This window comes from Dendrobates tinctorius, unplaced genomic scaffold, assembly GCF_039654945.1.
Source record: "Dendrobates tinctorius isolate UK_male_01 unplaced genomic scaffold, ASM3965494v1 ptg000300l, whole genome shotgun sequence".
Classification (NCBI taxonomy): domain Eukaryota; kingdom Metazoa; phylum Chordata; class Amphibia; order Anura; family Dendrobatidae; genus Dendrobates; species Dendrobates tinctorius.
In genome coordinates, this window is record NW_027361967.1 from 342,442 (window position 1) to 364,566 (window position 22,125).

The following is a 22,125-nucleotide window of genomic DNA, read 5'->3' on the forward strand; positions in this document are numbered from 1 at the left end:
AGAAGCACAGGGTCAGAATTATACTGGTGCATGGAGACAAACTGAAAATGTAAAAATTCAATGGCAAAATTGCTGTCTTTTTCTACTCATTCACAAATAGTCAATGAATGTTATTAAATATGTACAGCAAAATGGAAGGCGTTTCAAATAGAAATCATGCTTCAAAAAACAGTCAAATGAAAAATTATAATATATCCCTCCAGGTGTGACACTTGACATTTGCAGAGTGTCAAACCCCCCAGAAAATGTATAGATATGGCCGAAATAGCTCAGTTGGGAGAGCGTTAGACTGAAGATCTAAAGGTCCCTGGTCCAATCCCGGGTTTCGGCAAAATGCTTTTTCTTCACCGTTTACATTTTAAGGAGATATTAAACAAAGCACATGGACTGATCATGATCAAAAGGCCTAAAAATCTTAACTATCTACAGAAAACAAAATGTTAAAAATTTGAGAAACAGTAACTTTTTCCTTTTGAACACATGAATGTTTTTTAGTAATTTTTCCTCTATTTTGTTTTATTTCAGATTGACTTAGCTGTAAGAGGATTAAAAGGTAACCTGATAGCTGAAACAGACAGCACTTATCAGACACTAGCTGAATGATTATAGTCAGCTTGTTTGACTTTGAAACACTGAGGCATTACTGAGACAAATGTCCTTAAAAAATATGCTGTGGACAAAGTCAAAAAGGCAAAAAACACAAGCTCCACACAGGTCCGTCATCTTTAATTTGAAATATAGGAGGTTTCTACTTTAATGGTGAGACAAAGCATCTACATATTTGACATTGCTCCAGTGAGTAGAGCCCACTTAAAAATGTATGGGTTGCTTGTCTCTGCAAGCAAAAGCTGGGCACTAAACTGGCATACTTGCAATGCTGGATGGTTCAGAGTGAAAACACCTATAGGCTGACAATAGTAATTGCAGGTGTTGATTAACTCATTGTGCAAAATAATTTCTAAAATGTGGTCACTTTGGGAGGTTTTCTGCTGTTTTGGTACTCTGCAAATTTCATCTGCAAGGTATTCCTGCAAAATCTGCATTGCAAAACCCAAATAGGGCTCTTCCTTTCAAAGCCCTGCTGTGTGGCCAAACAGTAGTTTCTGAAGAAATGTGGTGCATCACCGCATTTGTGAGAAATCTAACATTTCTAATATCCAAACAAAATAAATGGAGGTTTAAAAATTAATGCAGACGAAAAGTACGCATATAAAAAATGTTATTTATTGACTTTTTTGGGGTGGTGTGACAAGTTTTTAATCACAAGGAATGGTAACATTTCTGCTGACTAGCATGGAAGGAGTTAAGTTCCAATTGCATATCGAAGTCAGGTTGGCCGAGCGGTCTAAGGCGCTGCGTTCAGTTCGCAGTCTTCCCTGGAGGCGTGGGTTCAAATCCCACTTCTGACATCAACATTTAATTTCAAGAAACTTTATCTTCATTTATTGATTAGATGAGGTCAAACAAAACTTAGTAATGTGGTTTTGAAAAATTTCCTGAGAGTCTTTGGAGTGAATCTGAATTTGTCCTCTCAAAAAAGAACTCTAGGAACATCAACATCAAACAGGTTTTTTGTGCATATGTCTGTTGTTCTTTTGGCACTAGAAAAATCCTTTGGACAGTCAATGAGGAGGGACTATTTCACCTCTTTGTGTTCTCTGTCCCTATTAGGGTAGGGAATCAACCTTCTAAAGTGCTGTCATGAAATATATCTAGAAACGGATTTGCTGGTAAGTCTACTTTCATAGTTTTCACCTCATACATCAATAGACCATAACGATACTTAATTAACAAAAACTTAACAAGTAGGTAATCATAGTTTAAAAAATGTGAAATGCCCATGTCCTTCTGACATGTTTCAGCACATTTTGGGACAAATGGTCTCACTTTTAACAATCAATAAAATATTTTCTCTAAATTTTTGTCTCTTTTTTGCTCCAATTGTTTGCATCTCATAAAAAATAAAACTTGATGTAACATTATGCATGCAAATTGTGTTTTATGTGCGACCATGACCTATTCTAGAAGCACAGGGTCAGAATTATACTGGTGCATGGAGACAAACTGAAAATGTAAAAATTCAATGGCAAAATTGCTGTCTTTTTCTACTCATTCACAAATAGTTAATGAATGTTATTAAATATGTACAGCAAAATGGAAGGCGTTTCAAATAGAAATCATGCTTCAAAAAACAGTCAAATGAAAAATTATAATATATCCCTCCAGGTGTGACACTTGACATTTGCAGAGTGTCAAACCCCCCAGAAAATGTATAGATATGGCCGAAATAGCTCAGTTGGGAGAGCGTTAGACTGAAGATCTAAAGGTCCCTGGTCCAATCCCAGGTTTCGGCAAAATGCTTTTTCTTCACCGTTTACATTTTAAGGAGATATTAAACAAAGCACATGGACTGATCATGATCAAAAGGCCTAAAAATCTTAACTATCTACAGAAAACAAAATGTTAAAAATTTGAGAAACGGTAACTTTTTCCTTTTGAACACATGAATGTTTTTTAGTAATTTTTCCTCTATTTTGTTTTATTTCAGATTGACTTAGCTGTAAGAGGATTAAAAGGTAACCTGATAGCTGAAACAGACAGCACTTATCAGACACTAGCTGAATGATTATAGTCAGCTTGTTTGACTTTGAAACACTGAGGCATTACTGAGACAAATGTCCTTAAAAAATATGCTGTGGACAAAGTCAAAAAGGCAAAAAACACAAGCTCCACACAGGTCCGTCATCTTTAATTTGAAATATAGGAGGTTTCTACTTTAATGGTGAGACAAAGCATCTACATATTTGACATTGCTCCAGTGAGTAGAGCCCACTTAAAAATGTATGGGTTGCTTGTCTCTGCAAGCAAAAGCTGGGCACTAAACTGGCATACTTGCAATGCTGGATGGTTCAGAGTGAAAACACCTATAGGCTGACAATAGTAATTGCAGGTGTTGATTAACTCATTGTGCAAAATAATTTCTAAAATGTGGTCACTTTGGGAGGTTTTCTGCTGTTTTGGTACTCTGCAAATTTCATCTGCAAGGTATTCCTGCAAAATCTGCATTGCAAAACCCAAATAGGGCTCTTCCTTTCAAAGCCCTGCTGTGTGGCCAAACAGTAGTTTCTGAAGAAATGTGGTGCATCACCGCATTTGTGAGAAATCTAACATTTCTAATATCCAAACAAAATAAATGGAGGTTTTAAAATTAATGCAGACGAAAAGTACGCATATAAAAAATGTTATTTATTGACTTTTTTGGGGTGGTGTGACAAGTTTTTAATCACAAGGGATGGTAACATTTCTGCTGACTAGCATGGAAGGAGTTAAGTTCCAATTGCATATCGAAGTCAGGATGGCTGAGTGGTCTAAGGCGCTGCGTTCAGGTCGCAGTCTTCCCTGGAGGCGTGGGTTCAAATCCCACTTCTGACATTAACATTTAATTTCAAGAAACTTTATCTTCATTTATTGATTAGATGAGGTCAAACAAAACTTAGTAATGTGGTTTTGAAAAATTTCCTGAGAGTCTTTGGAGTGAATCTGAATTTGTCCTCTCAAAAAAGAACTCTAGGAACATCAAACAGGTTTTTTTGTGCATATGTCTGTTGTTCTTTTGGCACTAGAAAAATCCTTTGGACAGTCAATGAGGAGGGACTATTTCTCCTCTTTGTGTTCTCTGTCCCTATTAGGGTAGGGAATCAACCTTCTACAGTGCTGTCATGAAATATATCTAGAAACGGATTTGCTGGTAAGTCTACTTTCATAGTTTTCACCTCATACATCAATAGACCATAACGATACTTAATTAACAAAAACTTTACAAGTAGGTAATCATAGTTTAAAAAATGTGAAATGCCCATGTCCTTCTGACATGTTTCAGCACATTTTGGGACAAATGGTCTCACTTTTAACAATCAATAAAATATTTTCTCTAAATTTTTGTCTCTTTTTTGCTCCAATTGTTTGCATCTCATAAAAAATAAAACTTGATGTAACATTATGCATGCAAATTGTGTTTTATGTGCGACCATGACCTATTCTAGAAGCACAGGGTCAGAATTATACTGGTGCATGGAGACAAACTGAAAATGTAAAAATTCAATGGCAAAATTGCTGTCTTTTTCTACTCATTCACAAATAGTTAATGAATGTTAATAAATATGTACAGCAAAATGGAAGGCGTTTCAAATAGAAATCATGCTTCAAAAAACAGTCAAATGAAAAATTATAATATATCCCTCCAGGTGTGACACTTGACATTTGCAGAGTGTCAAACCCCCCAGAAAATGTATAGATATGGCCGAAATAGCTCAGTTGGGAGAGCGTTAGACTGAAGATCTAAAGGTCCCTGGTCCAATCCCGGGTTTCGGCAAAATGCTTTTTCTTCACCGTTTATATTTTAAGGAGATATTAAACAAAGCACATGGACTGATCATGATCAAAAGGCCTAAAAATCTTAACTATCTACAGAAAACAAAATGTTAAAAATTTGAGAAACGGTAACTTTTTCCTTTTGAACACATGAATGTTTTTTAGTAATTTTTCCTCTATTTTGTTTTATTTCAGATTGACTTAGCTGTAAGAGGATTAAAAGGTAACCTGATAGCTGAAACAGACAGCACTTATCAGACACTAGCTGAATGATTATAGTCAGCTTGTTTGACTTTGAAACACTGAGGCATTACTGAGACAAATGTCCTTAAAAAATATGCTGTGGACAAAGTCAAAAAGGCAAAAAACACAAGCTCCACACAGGTCCGTCATCTTTAATTTGAAATATAGGAGGTTTCTACTTTAATGGTGAGACAAAGCATCTACATATTTGACATTGCTCCAGTGAGTAGAGCCCACTTAAAAATGTATGGGTTGCTTGTCTCTGCAAGCAAAAGCTGGGCACTAAACTGGCATACTTGCAATGCTGGATGGTTCAGAGTGAAAACACCTATAGGCTGACAATAGTAATTGCAGGTGTTGATTAACTCATTGTGCAAAATAATTTCTAAAATGTGGTCACTTTGGGAGGTTTTCTGCTGTTTTGGTACTCTGCAAATTTCATCTGCAAGGTATTCCTGCAAAATCTGCATTGCAAAACCCAAATAGGGCTCTTCCTTTCAAAGCCCTGCTGTGTGGCCAAACAGTAGTTTCTGAAGAAATGTGGTGCATCACCGCATTTGTGAGAAATCTAACATTTCTAATATCCAAACAAAATAAATGGAGGTTTAAAAATTAATGCAGACGAAAAGTACGCATATAAAAAATGTTATTTATTGACTTTTTTGGGGTGGTGTGACAAGTTTTTAATCACAAGGGATGGTAACATTTCTGCTGACTAGCATGGAAGGAGTTAAGTTCCAATTGCATATCGAAGTCAGGTTGGCCGAGCGGTCTAAGGCGCTGCGTTCAGTTCGCAGTCTTCCCTGGAGGCGTGGGTTCAAATCCCACTTCTGACATCAACATTTAATTTCAAGAAACTTTATCTTCATTTATTGATTAGATGAGGTCAAACAAAACTTAGTAATGTGGTTTTGAAAAATTTCCTGAGAGTCTTTGGAGTGAATCTGAATTTGTCCTCTCAAAAAAGAACTCTAGGAACATCAAACAGGTTTTTTTGTGCATATGTCTGTTGTTCTTTTGGCACTAGAAAAATCCTTTGGACAGTCAATGAGGAGGGACTATTTCTCCTCTTTGTGTTCTCTGTCCCTATTAGGGTAGGGAATCAACCTTCTACAGTGCTGTCATGAAATATATCTAGAAACGGATTTGCTGGTAAGTCTACTTTCATAGTTTTCACCTCATACATCAATAGACCATAACGATACTTAATTAACAAAAACTTTACAAGTAGGTAATCATAGTTTAAAAAATGTGAAATGCCCATGTCCTTCTGACATGTTTCAGCACATTTTGGGACAAATGGTCTCACTTTTAACAATCAATAAAATATTTTCTCTAAATTTTTGTCTCTTTTTTGCTCCAATTGTTTGCATCTCATAAAAAATAAAACTTGATGTAACATTATGCATGCAAATTGTGTTTTATGTGCGACCATGACCTATTCTAGAAGCACAGGGTCAGAATTATACTGGTGCATGGAGACAAACTGAAAATGTAAAAATTCAATGGCAAAATTGCTGTCTTTTTCTACTCATTCACAAATAGTTAATGAATGTTAATAAATATGTACAGCAAAATGGAAGGCGTTTCAAATAGAAATCATGCTTCAAAAAACAGTCAAATGAAAAATTATAATATATCCCTCCAGGTGTGACACTTGACATTTGCAGAGTGTCAAACCCCCCAGAAAATGTATAGATATGGCCGAAATAGCTCAGTTGGGAGAGCGTTAGACTGAAGATCTAAAGGTCCCTGGTCCAATCCCGGGTTTCGGCAAAATGCTTTTTCTTCACCGTTTACATTTTAAGGAGATATTAAACAAAGCACATGGACTGATCATGATCAAAAGGCCTAAAAATCTTAACTATCTACAGAAAACAAAATGTTAAAAATTTGAGAAACGGTAACTTTTTCCTTTTGAACACATGAATGTTTTTTAGTAATTTTTCCTCTATTTTGTTTTATTTCAGATTGACTTAGCTGTAAGAGGATTAAAAGGTAACCTGATAGCTGAAACAGACAGCACTTATCAGACACTAGCTGAATGATTATAGTCAGCTTGTTTGACTTTGAAACACTGAGGCATTACTGAGACAAATGTCCTTAAAAAATATGCTGTGGACAAAGTCAAAAAGGCAAAAAACACAAGCTCCACACAGGTCCGTCATCTTTAATTTGAAATATAGGAGGTTTCTACTTTAATGGTGAGACAAAGCATCTACATATTTGACATTGCTCCAGTGAGTAGAGCCCACTTAAAAATGTATGGGTTGCTTGTCTCTGCAAGCAAAAGCTGGGCACTAAACTGGCATACTTGCAATGCTGGATGGTTCAGAGTGAAAACACCTATAGGCTGACAATAGTAATTGCAGGTGTTGATTAACTCATTGTGCAAAATAATTTCTAAAATGTGGTCACTTTGGGAGGTTTTCTGCTGTTTTGGTACTCTGCAAATTTCATCTGCAAGGTATTCCTGCAAAATCTGCATTGCAAAACCCAAATAGGGCTCTTCCTTTCAAAGCCCTGCTGTGTGGCCAAACAGTAGTTTCTGAAGAAATGTGGTGCATCACCGCATTTGTGAGAAATCTAACATTTCTAATATCCAAACAAAATAAATGGAGGTTTAAAAATTAATGCAGACGAAAAGTACGCATATAAAAAATGTTATTTATTGACTTTTTTGGGGTGGTGTGACAAGTTTTTAATCACAAGGGATGGTAACATTTCTGCTGACTAGCATGGAAGGAGTTAAGTTCCAATTGAATATCGAAGTCAGGATGGCCGAGCGGTCTAAGGCGCTGCTTTCAGTTCGCAGTCTTCCCTGGAGGCGTGGGTTCAAATCCCACTTCTGACATCAACATTTAATTTCAAGAAACTTTATCTTCATTTATTGATTAGATGAGGTCAAACAAAACTTAGTAATGTGGTTTTGAAAAATTTCCTGAGAGTCTTTGGAGTGAATCTGAATTTGTCCTCTCAAAAAAGAACTCTAGGAACATCAAACAGGTTTTTTAGTGCATATGTCTGTTGTTCTTTTGGCACTAGAAAAATCCTTTGGACAGTCAATGAGGAGGGACTATTTCACCTCTTTGTGTTCTCTGTCCCTATTAGGGTAGGGAATCAACCTTCTAAAGTGCTGTCATGAAATATATCTAGAAACGGATTTGCTGGTAAGTCTACTTTCATAGTTTTCACCTCATACATCAATAGACCATAACGATACTTAATTAACAAAAACTTAACAAGTAGGTAATCATAGTTTAAAAAATGTGAAATGCCCATGTCCTTCTGACATGTTTCAGCACATTTTGGGACAAATGGTCTCACTTTTAACAATCAATAAAATATTTTCTCTAAATTTTTGTCTCTTTTTTGCTCCAATTGTTTGCATCTCATAAAAAATAAAACTTGATGTAACATTATGCATGCAAATTGTGTTTTATGTGCGACCATGACCTATTCTAGAAGCACAGGGTCAGAATTATACTGGTGCATGGAGACAAACTGAAAATGTAAAAATTCAATGGCAAAATTGCTGTCTTTTTCTACTCATTCACAAATAGTTAATGAATGTTATTAAATATGTACAGCAAAATGGAAGGCGTTTCAAATAGAAATCATGCTTCAAAAAACAGTCAAATGAAAAATTATAATATATCCCTCCAGGTGTGACACTTGACATTTGCAGAGTGTCAACCCCCCCAGAAAATGTATAGATATGGCCGAAATAGCTCAGTTGGGAGAGCGTTAGACTGAAGATCTAAAGGTCCCTGGTCCAATCCCGGGTTTCGGCAAAATGCTTTTTCTTCACCGTTTACATTTTAAGGAGATATTAAACAAAGCACATGGACTGATCATGATCAAAAGGCCTAAAAATCTTAACTATCTACAGAAAACAAAATGTTACAAATTTGAGAAACGGTAACTTTTTCCTTTTGAACACATGAATGTTTTTTAGTAATTTTTCCTCTATTTTGTTTTATTTCAGATTGACTTAGCTGTAAGAGGATTAAAAGGTAACCTGATAGCTGAAACAGACAGCACTTATCAGACACTAGCTGAATGATTATAGTCAGCTTGTTTGACTTTGAAACACTGAGGCATTACTGAGACAAATGTCCTTAAAAAATATGCTGTGGACAAAGTCAAAAAGGCAAAAAACACAAGCTCCACACAGGTCCGTCATCTTTAATTTGAAATATAGGAGGTTTCTACTTTAATGGTGAGACAAAGCATCTACATATTTGACATTGCTCCAGTGAGTAGAGCCCACTTAAAAATGTATGGGTTGCTTGTCTCTGCAAGCAAAAGCTGGGCACTAAACTGGCATACTTGCAATGCTGGATGGTTCAGAGTGAAAACACCTATAGGCTGACAATAGTAATTGCAGGTGTTGATTAACTCATTGTGCAAAATAATTTCTAAAATGTGGTCACTTTGGGAGGTTTTCTGCTGTTTTGGTACTCTGCAAATTTCATCTGCAAGGTATTCCTGCAAAATCTGCATTGCAAAACCCAAATAGGGCTCTTCCTTTCAAAGCCCTGCTGTGTGGCCAAACAGTAGTTTCTGAAGAAATGTGGTGCATCACCGCATTTGTGAGAAATCTAACATTTCTAATATCCAAACAAAATAAATGGAGGTTTAAAAATTAATGCAGACGAAAAGTACGCATATAAAAAATGTTATTTATTGACTTTTTTGGGGTGGTGTGACAAGTTTTTAATCACAAGGGATGGTAACATTTCTGCTGACTAGCATGGAAGGAGTTAAGTTCCAATTGCATATCGAAGTCAGGTTGGCCGAGCGGTCTAAGGCGCTGCGTTCAGTTCGCAGTCTTCCCTGGAGGCGTGGGTTCAAATCCCACTTCTGACATCAACATTTAATTTCAAGAAACTTTATCTTCATTTATTGATTAGATGAGGTCAAACAAAACTTAGTAATGTGGTTTTGAAAAATTTCCTGAGAGTCTTTGGAGTGAATCTGAATTTGTCCTCTCAAAAAAGAACTCTAGGAACATCAAACAGGTTTTTTTGTGCATATGTCTGTTGTTCTTTTGGCACTAGAAAAATCCTTTGGACAGTCAATGAGGAGGGACTATTTCTCCTCTTTGTGTTCTCTGTCCCTATTAGGGTAGGGAATCAACCTTCTACAGTGCTGTCATGAAATATATCTAGAAACGGATTTGCTGGTAAGTCTACTTTCATAGTTTTCACCTCATACATCAATAGACCATAACGATACTTAATTAACAAAAACTTTACAAGTAGGTAATCATAGTTTAAAAAATGTGAAATGCCCATGTCCTTCTGACATGTTTCAGCACATTTTGGGACAAATGGTCTCACTTTTAACAATCAATAAAATATTTTCTCTAAATTTTTGTCTCTTTTTTGCTCCAATTGTTTGCATCTCATAAAAAATAAAACTTGATGTAACATTATGCATGCAAATTGTGTTTTATGTGCGACCATGACCTATTCTAGAAGCACAGGGTCAGAATTATACTGGTGCATGGAGACAAACTGAAAATGTAAAAATTCAATGGCAAAATTGCTGTCTTTTTCTACTCATTCACAAATAGTTAATGAATGTTAATAAATATGTACAGCAAAATGGAAGGCGTTTCAAATAGAAATCATGCTTCAAAAAACAGTCAAATGAAAAATTATAATATATCCCTCCAGGTGTGACACTTGACATTTGCAGAGTGTCAAACCCCCCAGAAAATGTATAGATATGGCCGAAATAGCTCAGTTGGGAGAGCGTTAGACTGAAGATCTAAAGGTCCCTGGTCCAATCCCGGGTTTCGGCAAAATGCTTTTTCTTCACCGTTTACATTTTAAGGAGATATTAAACAAAGCACATGGACTGATCATGATCAAAAGGCCTAAAAATCTTAACTATCTACAGAAAACAAAATGTTAAAAATTTGAGAAACGGTAACTTTTTCCTTTTGAACACATGAATGTTTTTTAGTAATTTTTCCTCTATTTTGTTTTATTTCAGATTGACTTAGCTGTAAGAGGATTAAAAGGTAACCTGATAGCTGAAACAGACAGCACTTATCAGACACTAGCTGAATGATTATAGTCAGCTTGTTTGACTTTGAAACACTGAGGCATTACTGAGACAAATGTCCTTAAAAAATATGCTGTGGACAAAGTCAAAAAGGCAAAAAACACAAGCTCCACACAGGTCCGTCATCTTTAATTTGAAATATAGGAGGTTTCTACTTTAATGGTGAGACAAAGCATCTACATATTTGACATTGCTCCAGTGAGTAGAGCCCACTTAAAAATGTATGGGTTGCTTGTCTCTGCAAGCAAAAGCTGGGCACTAAACTGGCATACTTGCAATGCTGGATGGTTCAGAGTGAAAACACCTATAGGCTGACAATAGTAATTGCAGGTGTTGATTAACTCATTGTGCAAAATAATTTCTAAAATGTGGTCACTTTGGGAGGTTTTCTGCTGTTTTGGTACTCTGCAAATTTCATCTGCAAGGTATTCCTGCAAAATCTGCATTGCAAAACCCAAATAGGGCTCTTCCTTTCAAAGCCCTGCTGTGTGGCCAAACAGTAGTTTCTGAAGAAATGTGGTGCATCACCGCATTTGTGAGAAATCTAACATTTCTAATATCCAAACAAAATAAATGGAGGTTTAAAAATTAATGCAGACGAAAAGTACGCATATAAAAAATGTTATTTATTGACTTTTTTGGGGTGGTGTGACAAGTTTTTAATCACAAGGGATGGTAACATTTCTGCTGACTAGCATGGAAGGAGTTAAGTTCCAATTGAATATCGAAGTCAGGATGGCCGAGCGGTCTAAGGCGCTGCGTTCAGTTCGCAGTCTTCCCTGGAGGCGTGGGTTCAAATCCCACTTCTGACATCAACATTTAATTTCAAGAAACTTTATCTTCATTTATTGATTAGATGAGGTCAAACAAAACTTAGTAATGTGGTTTTGAAAAATTTCCTGAGAGTCTTTGGAGTGAATCTGAATTTGTCCTCTCAAAAAAGAACTCTAGGAACATCAAACAGGTTTTTTAGTGCATATGTCTGTTGTTCTTTTGGCACTAGAAAAATCCTTTGGACAGTCAATGAGGAGGGACTATTTCACCTCTTTGTGTTCTCTGTCCCTATTAGGGTAGGGAATCAACCTTCTAAAGTGCTGTCATGAAATATATCTAGAAACGGATTTGCTGGTAAGTCTACTTTCATAGTTTTCACCTCATACATCAATAGACCATAACGATACTTAATTAACAAAAACTTAACAAGTAGGTAATCATAGTTTAAAAAATGTGAAATGCCCATGTCCTTCTGACATGTTTCAGCACATTTTGGGACAAATGGTCTCACTTTTAACAATCAATAAAATATTTTCTCTAAATTTTTGTCTCTTTTTTGCTCCAATTGTTTGCATCTCATAAAAAATAAAACTTGATGTAACATTATGCATGCAAATTGTGTTTTATGTGCGACCATGACCTATTCTAGAAGCACAGGGTCAGAATTATACTGGTGCATGGAGACAAACTGAAAATGTAAAAATTCAATGGCAAAATTGCTGTCTTTTTCTACTCATTCACAAATAGTTAATGAATGTTATTAAATATGTACAGCAAAATGGAAGGCGTTTCAAATAGAAATCATGCTTCAAAAAACAGTCAAATGAAAAATTATAATATATCCCTCCAGGTGTGACACTTGACATTTGCAGAGTGTCAACCCCCCCAGAAAATGTATAGATATGGCCGAAATAGCTCAGTTGGGAGAGCGTTAGACTGAAGATCTAAAGGTCCCTGGTCCAATCCCGGGTTTCGGCAAAATGCTTTTTCTTCACCGTTTACATTTTAAGGAGATATTAAACAAAGCACATGGACTGATCATGATCAAAAGGCCTAAAAATCTTAACTATCTACAGAAAACAAAATGTTACAAATTTGAGAAACGGTAACTTTTTCCTTTTGAACACATGAATGTTTTTTAGTAATTTTTCCTCTATTTTGTTTTATTTCAGATTGACTTAGCTGTAAGAGGATTAAAAGGTAACCTGATAGCTGAAACAGACAGCACTTATCAGACACTAGCTGAATGATTATAGTCAGCTTGTTTGACTTTGAAACACTGAGGCATTACTGAGACAAATGTCCTTAAAAAATATGCTGTGGACAAAGTCAAAAAGGCAAAAAACACAAGCTCCACACAGGTCCGTCATCTTTAATTTGAAATATAGGAGGTTTCTACTTTAATGGTGAGACAAAGCATCTACATATTTGACATTGCTCCAGTGAGTAGAGCCCACTTAAAAATGTATGGGTTGCTTGTCTCTGCAAGCAAAAGCTGGGCACTAAACTGGCATACTTGCAATGCTGGATGGTTCAGAGTGAAAACACCTATAGGCTGACAATAGTAATTGCAGGTGTTGATTAACTCATTGTGCAAAATAATTTCTAAAATGTGGTCACTTTGGGAGGTTTTCTGCTGTTTTGGTACTCTGCAAATTTCATCTGCAAGGTATTCCTGCAAAATCTGCATTGCAAAACCCAAATAGGGCTCTTCCTTTCAAAGCCCTGCTGTGTGGCCAAACAGTAGTTTCTGAAGAAATGTGGTGCATCACCGCATTTGTGAGAAATCTAACATTTCTAATATCCAAACAAAATAAATGGAGGTTTAAAAATTAATGCAGACGAAAAGTACGCATATAAAAAATGTTATTTATTGACTTTTTTGGGGTGGTGTGACAAGTTTTTAATCACAAGGGATGGTAACATTTCTGCTGACTAGCATGGAAGGAGTTAAGTTCCAATTGCATATCGAAGTCAGGATGGCCGAGCGGTCTAAGGCGCTGCGTTCAGTTCGCAGTCTTCCCTGGAGGCGTGGATTCAAATCCCACTTCTGACATCAACATTTAATTTCAAGAAACTTTATCTTCATTTATTGATTAGATGAGGTCAAACAAAACTTAGTAATGTGGTTTTGAAAAATTTCCTGAGAGTCTTTGGAGTGAATCTGAATTTGTCCTCTCAAAAAAGAACTCTAGGAACATCAAACAGGTTTTTTTGTGCATATGTCTGTTGTTCTTTTGGCACTAGAAAAATCCTTTGGACAGTCAATGAGGAGGGACTATTTCACCTCTTTGTGTTCTCTGTCCCTATTAGGGTAGGGAATCAACCTTCTACAGTGCTGTCATGAAATATATCTAGAAACGGATTTGCTGGTAAGTCTACTTTCATAGTTTTCACCTCATACATCAATAGACCATAACGATACTTAATTAACAAAAACTTAACAAGTAGGTAATCATAGTTTAAAAAATGTGAAATGCCCATGTCCTTCTGACTTGTTTCAGCACATTTTGGGACAAATGGTCTCACTTTTAACAATCAATAAAATATTTTCTCTAAATTTTTGTCTCTTTTTTGCTCCAATTGTTTGCATCTCATAAAAAATAAAACTTGATGTAACATTATGCATGCAAATTGTGTTTTATGTGCGACCATGACCTATTCTAGAAGCACAGGGTCAGAATTATACTGGTGCATGGAGACAAACTGAAAATGTAAAAATTCAATGGCAAAATTGCTGTCTTTTTCTACTCATTCACAAATAGTTAATGAATGTTATTAAATATGTACAGCAAAATGGAAGGCGTTTCAAATAGAAATCATGCTTCAAAAAACAGTCAAATGAAAAATTATAATATATCCCTCCAGGTGTGACACTTGACATTTGCAGAGTGTCAACCCCCCCAGAAAATGTATAGATATGGCCGAAATAGCTCAGTTGGGAGAGCGTTAGACTGAAGATCTAAAGGTCCCTGGTCCAATCCCGGGTTTCGGCAAAATGCTTTTTCTTCACCGTTTACATTTTAAGGAGATATTAAACAAAGCACATGGACTGATCATGATCAAAAGGCCTAAAAATCTTAACTATCTACAGAAAACAAAATGTTAAAAATTTGAGAAACGGTAACTTTTTCCTTTTGAACACATGAATGTTTTTTAGTAATTTTTCCTCTATTTTGTTTTATTTCAGATTGACTTAGCTGTAAGAGGATTAAAAGGTAACCTGATAGCTGAAACAGACAGCACTTATCAGACACTAGCTGAATGATTATAGTCAGCTTGTTTGACTTTGAAACACTGAGGCATTACTGAGACAAATGTCCTTAAAAAATATGCTGTGGACAAAGTCAAAAAGGCAAAAAACACAAGCTCCACACAGGTCCGTCATCTTTAATTTGAAATATAGGAGGTTTCTACTTTAATGGTGAGACAAAGCATCTACATATTTGACATTGCTCCAGTGAGTAGAGCCCACTTAAAAATGTATGGGTTGCTTGTCTCTGCAAGCAAAAGCTGGGCACTAAACTGGCATACTTGCAATGCTGGATGGTTCAGAGTGAAAACACCTATAGGCTGACAATAGTAATTGCAGGTGTTGATTAACTCATTGTGCAAAATAATTTCTAAAATGTGGTCACTTTTGGAGGTTTTCTGCTGTTTTGGTACTCTGCAAATTTCATCTGCAAGGTATTCCTGCAAAATCTGCATTGCAAAACCCAAATAGGGCTCTTCCTTTCAAAGCCCTGCTGTGTGGCCAAACAGTAGTTTCTGAAGAAATGTGGTGCATCACTGCATTTGTGAGAAATCTAACATTTCTAATATCCAAACAAAATAAATGGAGGTTTAAAAATTAATGCAGACGAAAAGTACGCATATAAAAAATGTTATTTATTGACTTTTTTGGGGTGGTGTGACAAGTTTTTAATCACAAGGGATGGTAACATTTCTGCTGACTAGCATGGAAGGAGTTAAGTTCCAATTGCATATCGAAGTCAGGATGGCCGAGCGGTCTAAGGCGCTGCGTTCAGGTGGCAGTCTCTGTTAAAAATTTGAGAAACGGTAACTTTTTCCTTTTGAACACATGAATGTTTTTTAGTAATTTTTCCTCTATTTTGTCGCAGTCGCAGGTCACAGTCTTCCCTGGAGGCGTGGGTTCAAATCCCACTTCTGACATCAACATTTAATTTCAAGAAACTTTATCTTCATTTATTGATTAGATGAGGTCAAACAAAACTTAGTAATGTGGTTTTGAAAAATTTCCTGAGAGTCTTTGGAGTGAATCTGAATTTGTCCTCTCAAAAAAGAACTCTAGGAACATCAAACAGGTTTTTTTGTGCATATGTCTGTTGTTCTTTTGGCACTAGAAAAATCCTTTGGACAGTCAATGAGGAGGGACTATTTCACCTCTTTGTGTTCTCTGTCCCTATTAGGGTAGGGAATCAACCTTCTACAGTGCTGTCATGAAATATATCTAGAAACGGATTTGCTGGTAAGTCTACTTTCATAGTTTTCACCTCATACATCAATAGACCATAACGATACTTAATTAACAAAAACTTAACAAGTAGGTAATCATAGTTTAAAAAATGTGAAATGCCCATGTCATTCTGACATGTTTCAGCACATTTTGGGACAAATGGTCTCACTTTTAACAATCAATAAAATATTTTCTCTAAATTTTTGTCTCTTTTTTGCTCCAATTGTTTGCATCTCATAAAAAATAAAACTTGATGTAACATTATGCATGCAAATTGTGTTTTATGTGCGACCATGACCTATTCTAGAAGCACAGGGTCAGAATTATACTGGTGCATGGAGACAAACTGAAAATGTAAAAATTCAATGGCAAAATTGCTGTCTTTTTCTACTCATTCACAAATAGTTAATGAATGTTATTAAATATGTACAGCAAAATGGAAGGCGTTTCAAATAGAAATCATGCTTCAAAAAACAGTCAAATGAAAAATTATAATATATCCCTCCAGGTGTGACACTTGACATTTGCAGAGTGTCAAACCCCCCAGAAAATGTATAGATATGGCCGAAATAGCTCAGTTGGGAGAGCGTTAGACTGAATATCTAAAGGTCCCTGGTCCAATCCCGTGTTTCAGCAAAATGCTTTTTCTTCACCGTTTACATTTTAAGGAGATATTAAACAAAGCACATGGACTGATCATGATCAAAAGGCCTAAAAATCTTAACTATCTACAGAAAACAAAATGTTAAAAATTTGAGAAACGGTAACTTTTTCCTTTTGAACACATGAATGTTTTTTAGTAATTTTTCCTCTATTTTGTTTTATTTCAGATTGACTTAGCTGTAAGAGGATTAAAAGGTAACCTGATAGCTGAAACAGACAGCACTTATCAGACACTAGCTGAATGATTATAGTCAGCTTGTTTGACTTTGAAACACTGAGGCATTACTGAGACAAATGTCCTTAAAAAATATGCTGTGGACAAAGTCAAAAAGGCAAAAAACACAAGCTCCACACAGGTCCGTCATCTTTAATTTGAAATATAGGAGGTTTCTACTTTAATGGTGAGACAAAGCATCTACATATTTGACATTGCTCCAGTGAGTAGAGCCCACTTAAAAATGTATGGGTTGCTTGTCTCTGCAAGCAAAAGCTGGGCACTAAACTGGCATACTTGCAATGCTGGATGGTTCAGAGTGAAAACACCTATAGGCTGACAATAGTAATTGCAGGTGTTGATTAACTCATTGTGCAAAATAATTTCTAAAATGTGGTCACTTTGGGAGGTTTTCTGCTGTTTTGGTACTCTGCAAATTTCATCTGCAAGGTATTCCTGCAAAATCTGCATTGCAAAACCCAAATAGGGCTCTTCCTTTCAAAGCCCTGCTGTGTGGCCAAACAGTAGTTTCTGAAGAAATGTGGTGCATCACCGCATTTGTGAGAAATCTAACATTTCTAATATCCAAACAAAATAAATGGAGGTTTAAAAATTAATGCAGACGAAAAGTACGCATATAAAAAATGTTATTTATTGACTTTTTTGGGGTGGTGTGACAAGTTTTTAATCACAAGGGATGGTAACATTTCTGCTGACTAGCATGGAAGGAGTTAAGTTCCAATTGCATATCGAAGTCAGGATGGCCGAGCGGTCTAAGGCGCTGCGTTCAGGTCGCAGTCGTCCCTGGACTTCTGACATCAACATTTATTTTCAAGAAACTTTATCTTCATTTATTGATTAGATGAGGTCAAACAAAACTTAGTAATGTGGTTTTGAAAAATTTCCTGAGAGTCTTTGGAGTGAATCTGAATTTGTCCTCTCAAAAAAGAACTCTAGGAACATCAAACAGATTTTTTGTGCATATGTCTGTTGTTCTTTTGGCACTAGAAAAATCCTTTGGACAGTCAATGAGGAGGGACTATTTCACCTCTTTGTGTTCTCTGTCCCTATTAGGGTAGGGAATCAACCTTCTACAGTGCTGTCATGAAATATATCTAGAAACGGATTTGCTGGTAAGTCTACTTTCATAGTTTTCACCTCATACATCAATAGACCATAACGATACTTAATTAACAAAAACTTAACAAGTAGGTAATCATAGTTTAAAAAATGTGAAATGCCCATGTCCTTCTGACATGTTTCAGCACATTTTGGGACAAATGGTCTCACTTTTAACAATCAATAAAATATTTTCTCTAAATTTTTGTCTCTTTTTTGCTCCAATTGTTTGCATCTCATAAAAAATAAAACTTGATGTAACATTATGCATGCAAATTGTGTTTTATGTGCGACCATGACCTATTCTAGAAGCACAGGGTCAGAATTATACTGGTGCATGGAGACAAACTGAAAATGTAAAAATTCAATGGCAAAATTGCTGTCTTTTTCTACTCATTCACAAATAGTTAATGAATGTTATTAAATATGTACAGCAAAATGGAAGGCGTTTCAAATAGAAATCATGCTTCAAAAAACAGTCAAATGAAAAATTATAATATATCCCTCCAGGTGTGACACTTGACATTTGCAGAGTGTCAAACCCCCCAGAAAATGTATAGATATGGCCGAAATAGCTCAGTTGGGAGAGCGTTAGACTGAAGATCTAAAGGTCCCTGGTCCAATCCCAGGTTTCGGCAAAATGCTTTTTCTTCACCGTTTACATTTTAAGGAGATATTAAACAAAGCACATGGACTGATCATGATCAAAAGGCCTAAAAATCTTAACTATCTACAGAAAACAAAATGTTAAAAATTTGAGAAACGGTAACTTTTTCCTTTTGAACACATGAATGTTTTTTAGTAATTTTTCCTCTATTTTGTTTTATTTCAGATTGACTTAGCTGTAAGAGGATTAAAAGGTAACCTGATAGCTGAAACAGACAGCACTTATCAGACACTAGCTGAATGATTATAGTCAGCTTGTTTGACTTTGAAACACTGAGGCATTACTGAGACAAATGTCCTTAAAAAATATGCTGTGGACAAAGTCAAAAAGGCAAAAAACACAAGCTCCACACAGGTCCGTCATCTTTAATTTGAAATATAGGAGGTTTCTACTTTAATGGTGAGACAAAGCATCTACATATTTGACATTGCTCCAGTGAGTAGAGCCCACTTAAAAATGTATGGGTTGCTTGCCTCTGCAAGCAAAAGCTGGGCACTAAACTGGCATACTTGCAATGCTGGATGGTTCAGAGTGAAAACACCTATAGGCTGACAATAGTAATTGCAGGTGTTGATTAACTCATTGTGCAAAATAATTTCTAAAATGTGGTCACTTTGGGAGGTTTTCTGCTGTTTTGGTACTCTGCAAATTTCATCTGCAAGGTATTCCTGCAAAATCTGCATTGCAAAACCCAAATAGGGCTCTTCCTTTCAAAGCCCTGCTGTGTGGCCAAACAGTAGTTTCTGAAGAAATGTGGTGCATCACCGCATTTGTGAGAAATCTAACATTTCTAATATCCAAACAAAATAAATGGAGGTTTAAAAATTAATGCAGACGAAAAGTACGCATATAAAAAATGTTATTTATTGACTTTTTTGGGGTGGTGTGAAAAGTTTTTAATCACAAGGAATGGTAACATTTCTGCTGACTAGCATGGAAGGAGTTAAGTTCCAATTGCATATCGAAGGACGATACCAGATGATCACAGCCGCAACAAAATCTCCCCCCAGGACGGACGTCTTTCCAGCGGGACGAGACTGCAGCTCGAGACCTGGTGAGAAAATATATCATCTTACCTAACCTTCTGTATTCACGTCCGGCTGGGAGGAGATAGTTGGCTGTCTTCTCTGAACCCTTAAACTGACCACGTTTGAAAGTCCTGAGCCTATGGACCCGGTCAGGTATATAATTCCTTAATTGTCTGTGTGTATTATCCGGTCTAACCAATTCGGAGGGTGTATCTAGAATCCATCTAGTATCTGATAAAAACTATTTCATACTGCACTAGGGCTACTAGAAGCATACAGAGCAGAGTGCAAAGGGGCTGTTTCCACTGAGTTATCACCCTGGTTCCGACCTTAGACGGTCGAAGAAGTTATATATATATATCAGATATATACATATAGGTGCTCACGTCCGGCCATACGCCCACGGTATAAACTGGGCCCGGTGACGTGAATGACACGGTATATACATTTTTAAGGAAAGAGGTGATTACTAATTTTTCCCCCTCTGCTGAAATATCAACCACCTATCTAGAAGTGATTACCACTATTTACTATACCTAAAGTGACAAAAAGCCCAGCCCTAGTTGCCTTGGTAACAAAAGAACAGTGAAAGGGATAAGGAATACATTCATAATAGTTTTTTTTTATGTTTGAAGTATTGATGCATTGTTGTGACACGCCTGTCCGCAGCTCTCATATTGAATATACTGCCATACTGGTTAGACTGCTATTTCAGCTGCATTTCCTGAATGCAAAGTGTTTAATAATCACGCTACATTATCTGTATTCAGTCCGGAGGATATAAAATATAAAATGTAATAAGTTGTTTTATAGTATACACACAGTAACCCTTCAAGCATATTTATAATTACGGTAATCTAAAAGTTTAATTGTCTGCCTTATCTGCTTTGCCTCTCTGCTTTGCTGTTTTGGTTGTTTGCATACGTGATTGTTACCTCAGCCAGCCTGAAAAGGAAAAAAATATAGATAGGGAGACGTACTGAGCAAATTCTCTGTCACTCTGGTTCCGGTCCTGCTCTCGGCTTGACCGATGATCGCAGAAGTCTGAACTGTGTCTCTCCCAGTGGGCAAGTGGGAGTAGGGGCTTGATTACTCTCAGTGATTTTCCAACCTCTAAGTGGTTGGTAACTTCTTGCGGGTTTCCCACCGGACATCATCTGGCTAAGATGATGGTGTTTTAGCTGCAGCATAGGTTCATAAGTTATATGGGTGGAAGGGTAATTTCAATTACCGTGTTGATGTGACTGAGTGATTGCTCTCTCCCTGAAAAGTATGGTTTGCCCAGGTGTAGATTTTTCACCTCTACAAATCAGGCTGGCATATGGATAGGTAAATTGCGAATTGTTTTGGTGTCAAGGATTCGCAGTATTTGATGTCAGTACCAGTTTTAAATTCATTGTCTTTTGTCTTTTGTAGTGTGTATAATTTGCAGGAGGCGTACTAGCATGTGGTTAAAATTTTTGAATGCATTCTATGTGTGTATACATATATATGTTGTGAAATTAGAGAATTGGATAAACTGGTTTTGTTCTGCATACTATAATTATAAGGTTAGTTGGTTCAGGTAGAAAGAGAATTACTTGAATGGTAATTGCTTGATTTGTACAGATATCTCTGTGAGATCCGAGGTCTATTGTTACTTTTTAGTTATTGTTTTACTAATGTCACTACATTTCTCTATGAGATGGTTTTCTTTGAAAGGTTTTAGAGCGAAAGTTTTGAGGAAACAGAAATTTTAACAATTTATAAGGTATTTTTATACTACGCAGTTTCTGGATACACAAGATTTGTGAAATACTCTGGTGTTAGTTGTTGGTTAATTCCCTATATTACTGTGTTCAAGATAGCTAGACATCACTATGTTCACTGAAGACCCCTTTACTCGGACATAAGGAGTACATACAGCTTTTACAGTCACATATCCAACTGTTCATAACCCCGTGAGAATTTGTTTCAAGACACCCACATACATATGTTTTTCAGATATACTCAGAATTCAGATGATAGAATGGGTGGGAGCAGTCAGTCAATATCTATAAGACAGATATGACCCATAGTGGAGTGAGAAAGAAAATGTACGTTAAGAAACCCTCTGATCACGAGGGGAGGAGCATTAGATAAGAAGGGATAGAAGAATGTGTTAATGAGTGGAGAGCAGCGTCCCAGCCTCAGGTATTATGAGGTGTTACAGGACCCTGAAGCATTTTATAAGATGGCAGAGGAAGTTAGGAAAAAAGGCATGAGGAGAGGAATATAACAAGATTGCTGAATTTTGTGCAAAACAAATATTTACACAGGAAGATGTCAGTTGCAATATCTGCATTACATTCATTTATACATCTATATACATTCCCGATGACTGGACGTGTGCCAGCTGTCAAACGCAGAATGCAGAATATCGTGAGACTTGTTCTGACTGTCAGATGACCAACCCAAAGAGCCGTACCTTCTTTCCAACTATTTATATAGACGGCACGTCTTGTGCTACATC

The 22,125-nt window shown here is 36.4% G+C and overlaps 11 non-coding genes across 11 annotated transcripts; all 11 read left to right on the plus strand.

Moving 5' to 3' along the window:
* Positions 1 to 258: 258 nt before the first annotated feature.
* TRNAF-GAA (transfer RNA phenylalanine (anticodon GAA)) lies at positions 259 to 331 on the plus strand. Its single transcript has one exon. It is a non-coding gene; the product is annotated as a tRNA-Phe (tRNA).
* A 1,950-nt stretch (positions 332 to 2,281) lies between these two features.
* Positions 2,282 to 2,354, plus strand: TRNAF-GAA (transfer RNA phenylalanine (anticodon GAA)). Its single transcript has one exon. It is a non-coding gene; the product is annotated as a tRNA-Phe (tRNA).
* A 995-nt stretch (positions 2,355 to 3,349) lies between these two features.
* TRNAL-CAG (transfer RNA leucine (anticodon CAG)) lies at positions 3,350 to 3,432 on the plus strand. Its single transcript has one exon. It is a non-coding gene; the product is annotated as a tRNA-Leu (tRNA).
* Positions 3,433 to 4,299: 867 nt separating this feature from the next.
* TRNAF-GAA (transfer RNA phenylalanine (anticodon GAA)) lies at positions 4,300 to 4,372 on the plus strand. Its single transcript has one exon. It is a non-coding gene; the product is annotated as a tRNA-Phe (tRNA).
* A 1,945-nt stretch (positions 4,373 to 6,317) lies between these two features.
* Positions 6,318 to 6,390, plus strand: TRNAF-GAA (transfer RNA phenylalanine (anticodon GAA)). The gene has a single exon. It is a non-coding gene; the product is annotated as a tRNA-Phe (tRNA).
* Positions 6,391 to 8,335: 1,945 nt separating this feature from the next.
* Positions 8,336 to 8,408, plus strand: TRNAF-GAA (transfer RNA phenylalanine (anticodon GAA)). Its single transcript has one exon. It is a non-coding gene; the product is annotated as a tRNA-Phe (tRNA).
* Positions 8,409 to 10,353: 1,945 nt separating this feature from the next.
* Positions 10,354 to 10,426, plus strand: TRNAF-GAA (transfer RNA phenylalanine (anticodon GAA)). The gene has a single exon. It is a non-coding gene; the product is annotated as a tRNA-Phe (tRNA).
* Positions 10,427 to 11,421: 995 nt separating this feature from the next.
* TRNAL-CAG (transfer RNA leucine (anticodon CAG)) lies at positions 11,422 to 11,504 on the plus strand. Its single transcript has one exon. It is a non-coding gene; the product is annotated as a tRNA-Leu (tRNA).
* Positions 11,505 to 12,371: 867 nt separating this feature from the next.
* Positions 12,372 to 12,444, plus strand: TRNAF-GAA (transfer RNA phenylalanine (anticodon GAA)). Its single transcript has one exon. It is a non-coding gene; the product is annotated as a tRNA-Phe (tRNA).
* A 1,945-nt stretch (positions 12,445 to 14,389) lies between these two features.
* On the plus strand, positions 14,390 to 14,462 carry TRNAF-GAA (transfer RNA phenylalanine (anticodon GAA)). The gene has a single exon. It is a non-coding gene; the product is annotated as a tRNA-Phe (tRNA).
* Positions 14,463 to 18,504: 4,042 nt separating this feature from the next.
* TRNAF-GAA (transfer RNA phenylalanine (anticodon GAA)) lies at positions 18,505 to 18,577 on the plus strand. The gene has a single exon. It is a non-coding gene; the product is annotated as a tRNA-Phe (tRNA).
* The last annotated feature ends 3,548 nt before the right edge of the window (positions 18,578 to 22,125 follow it).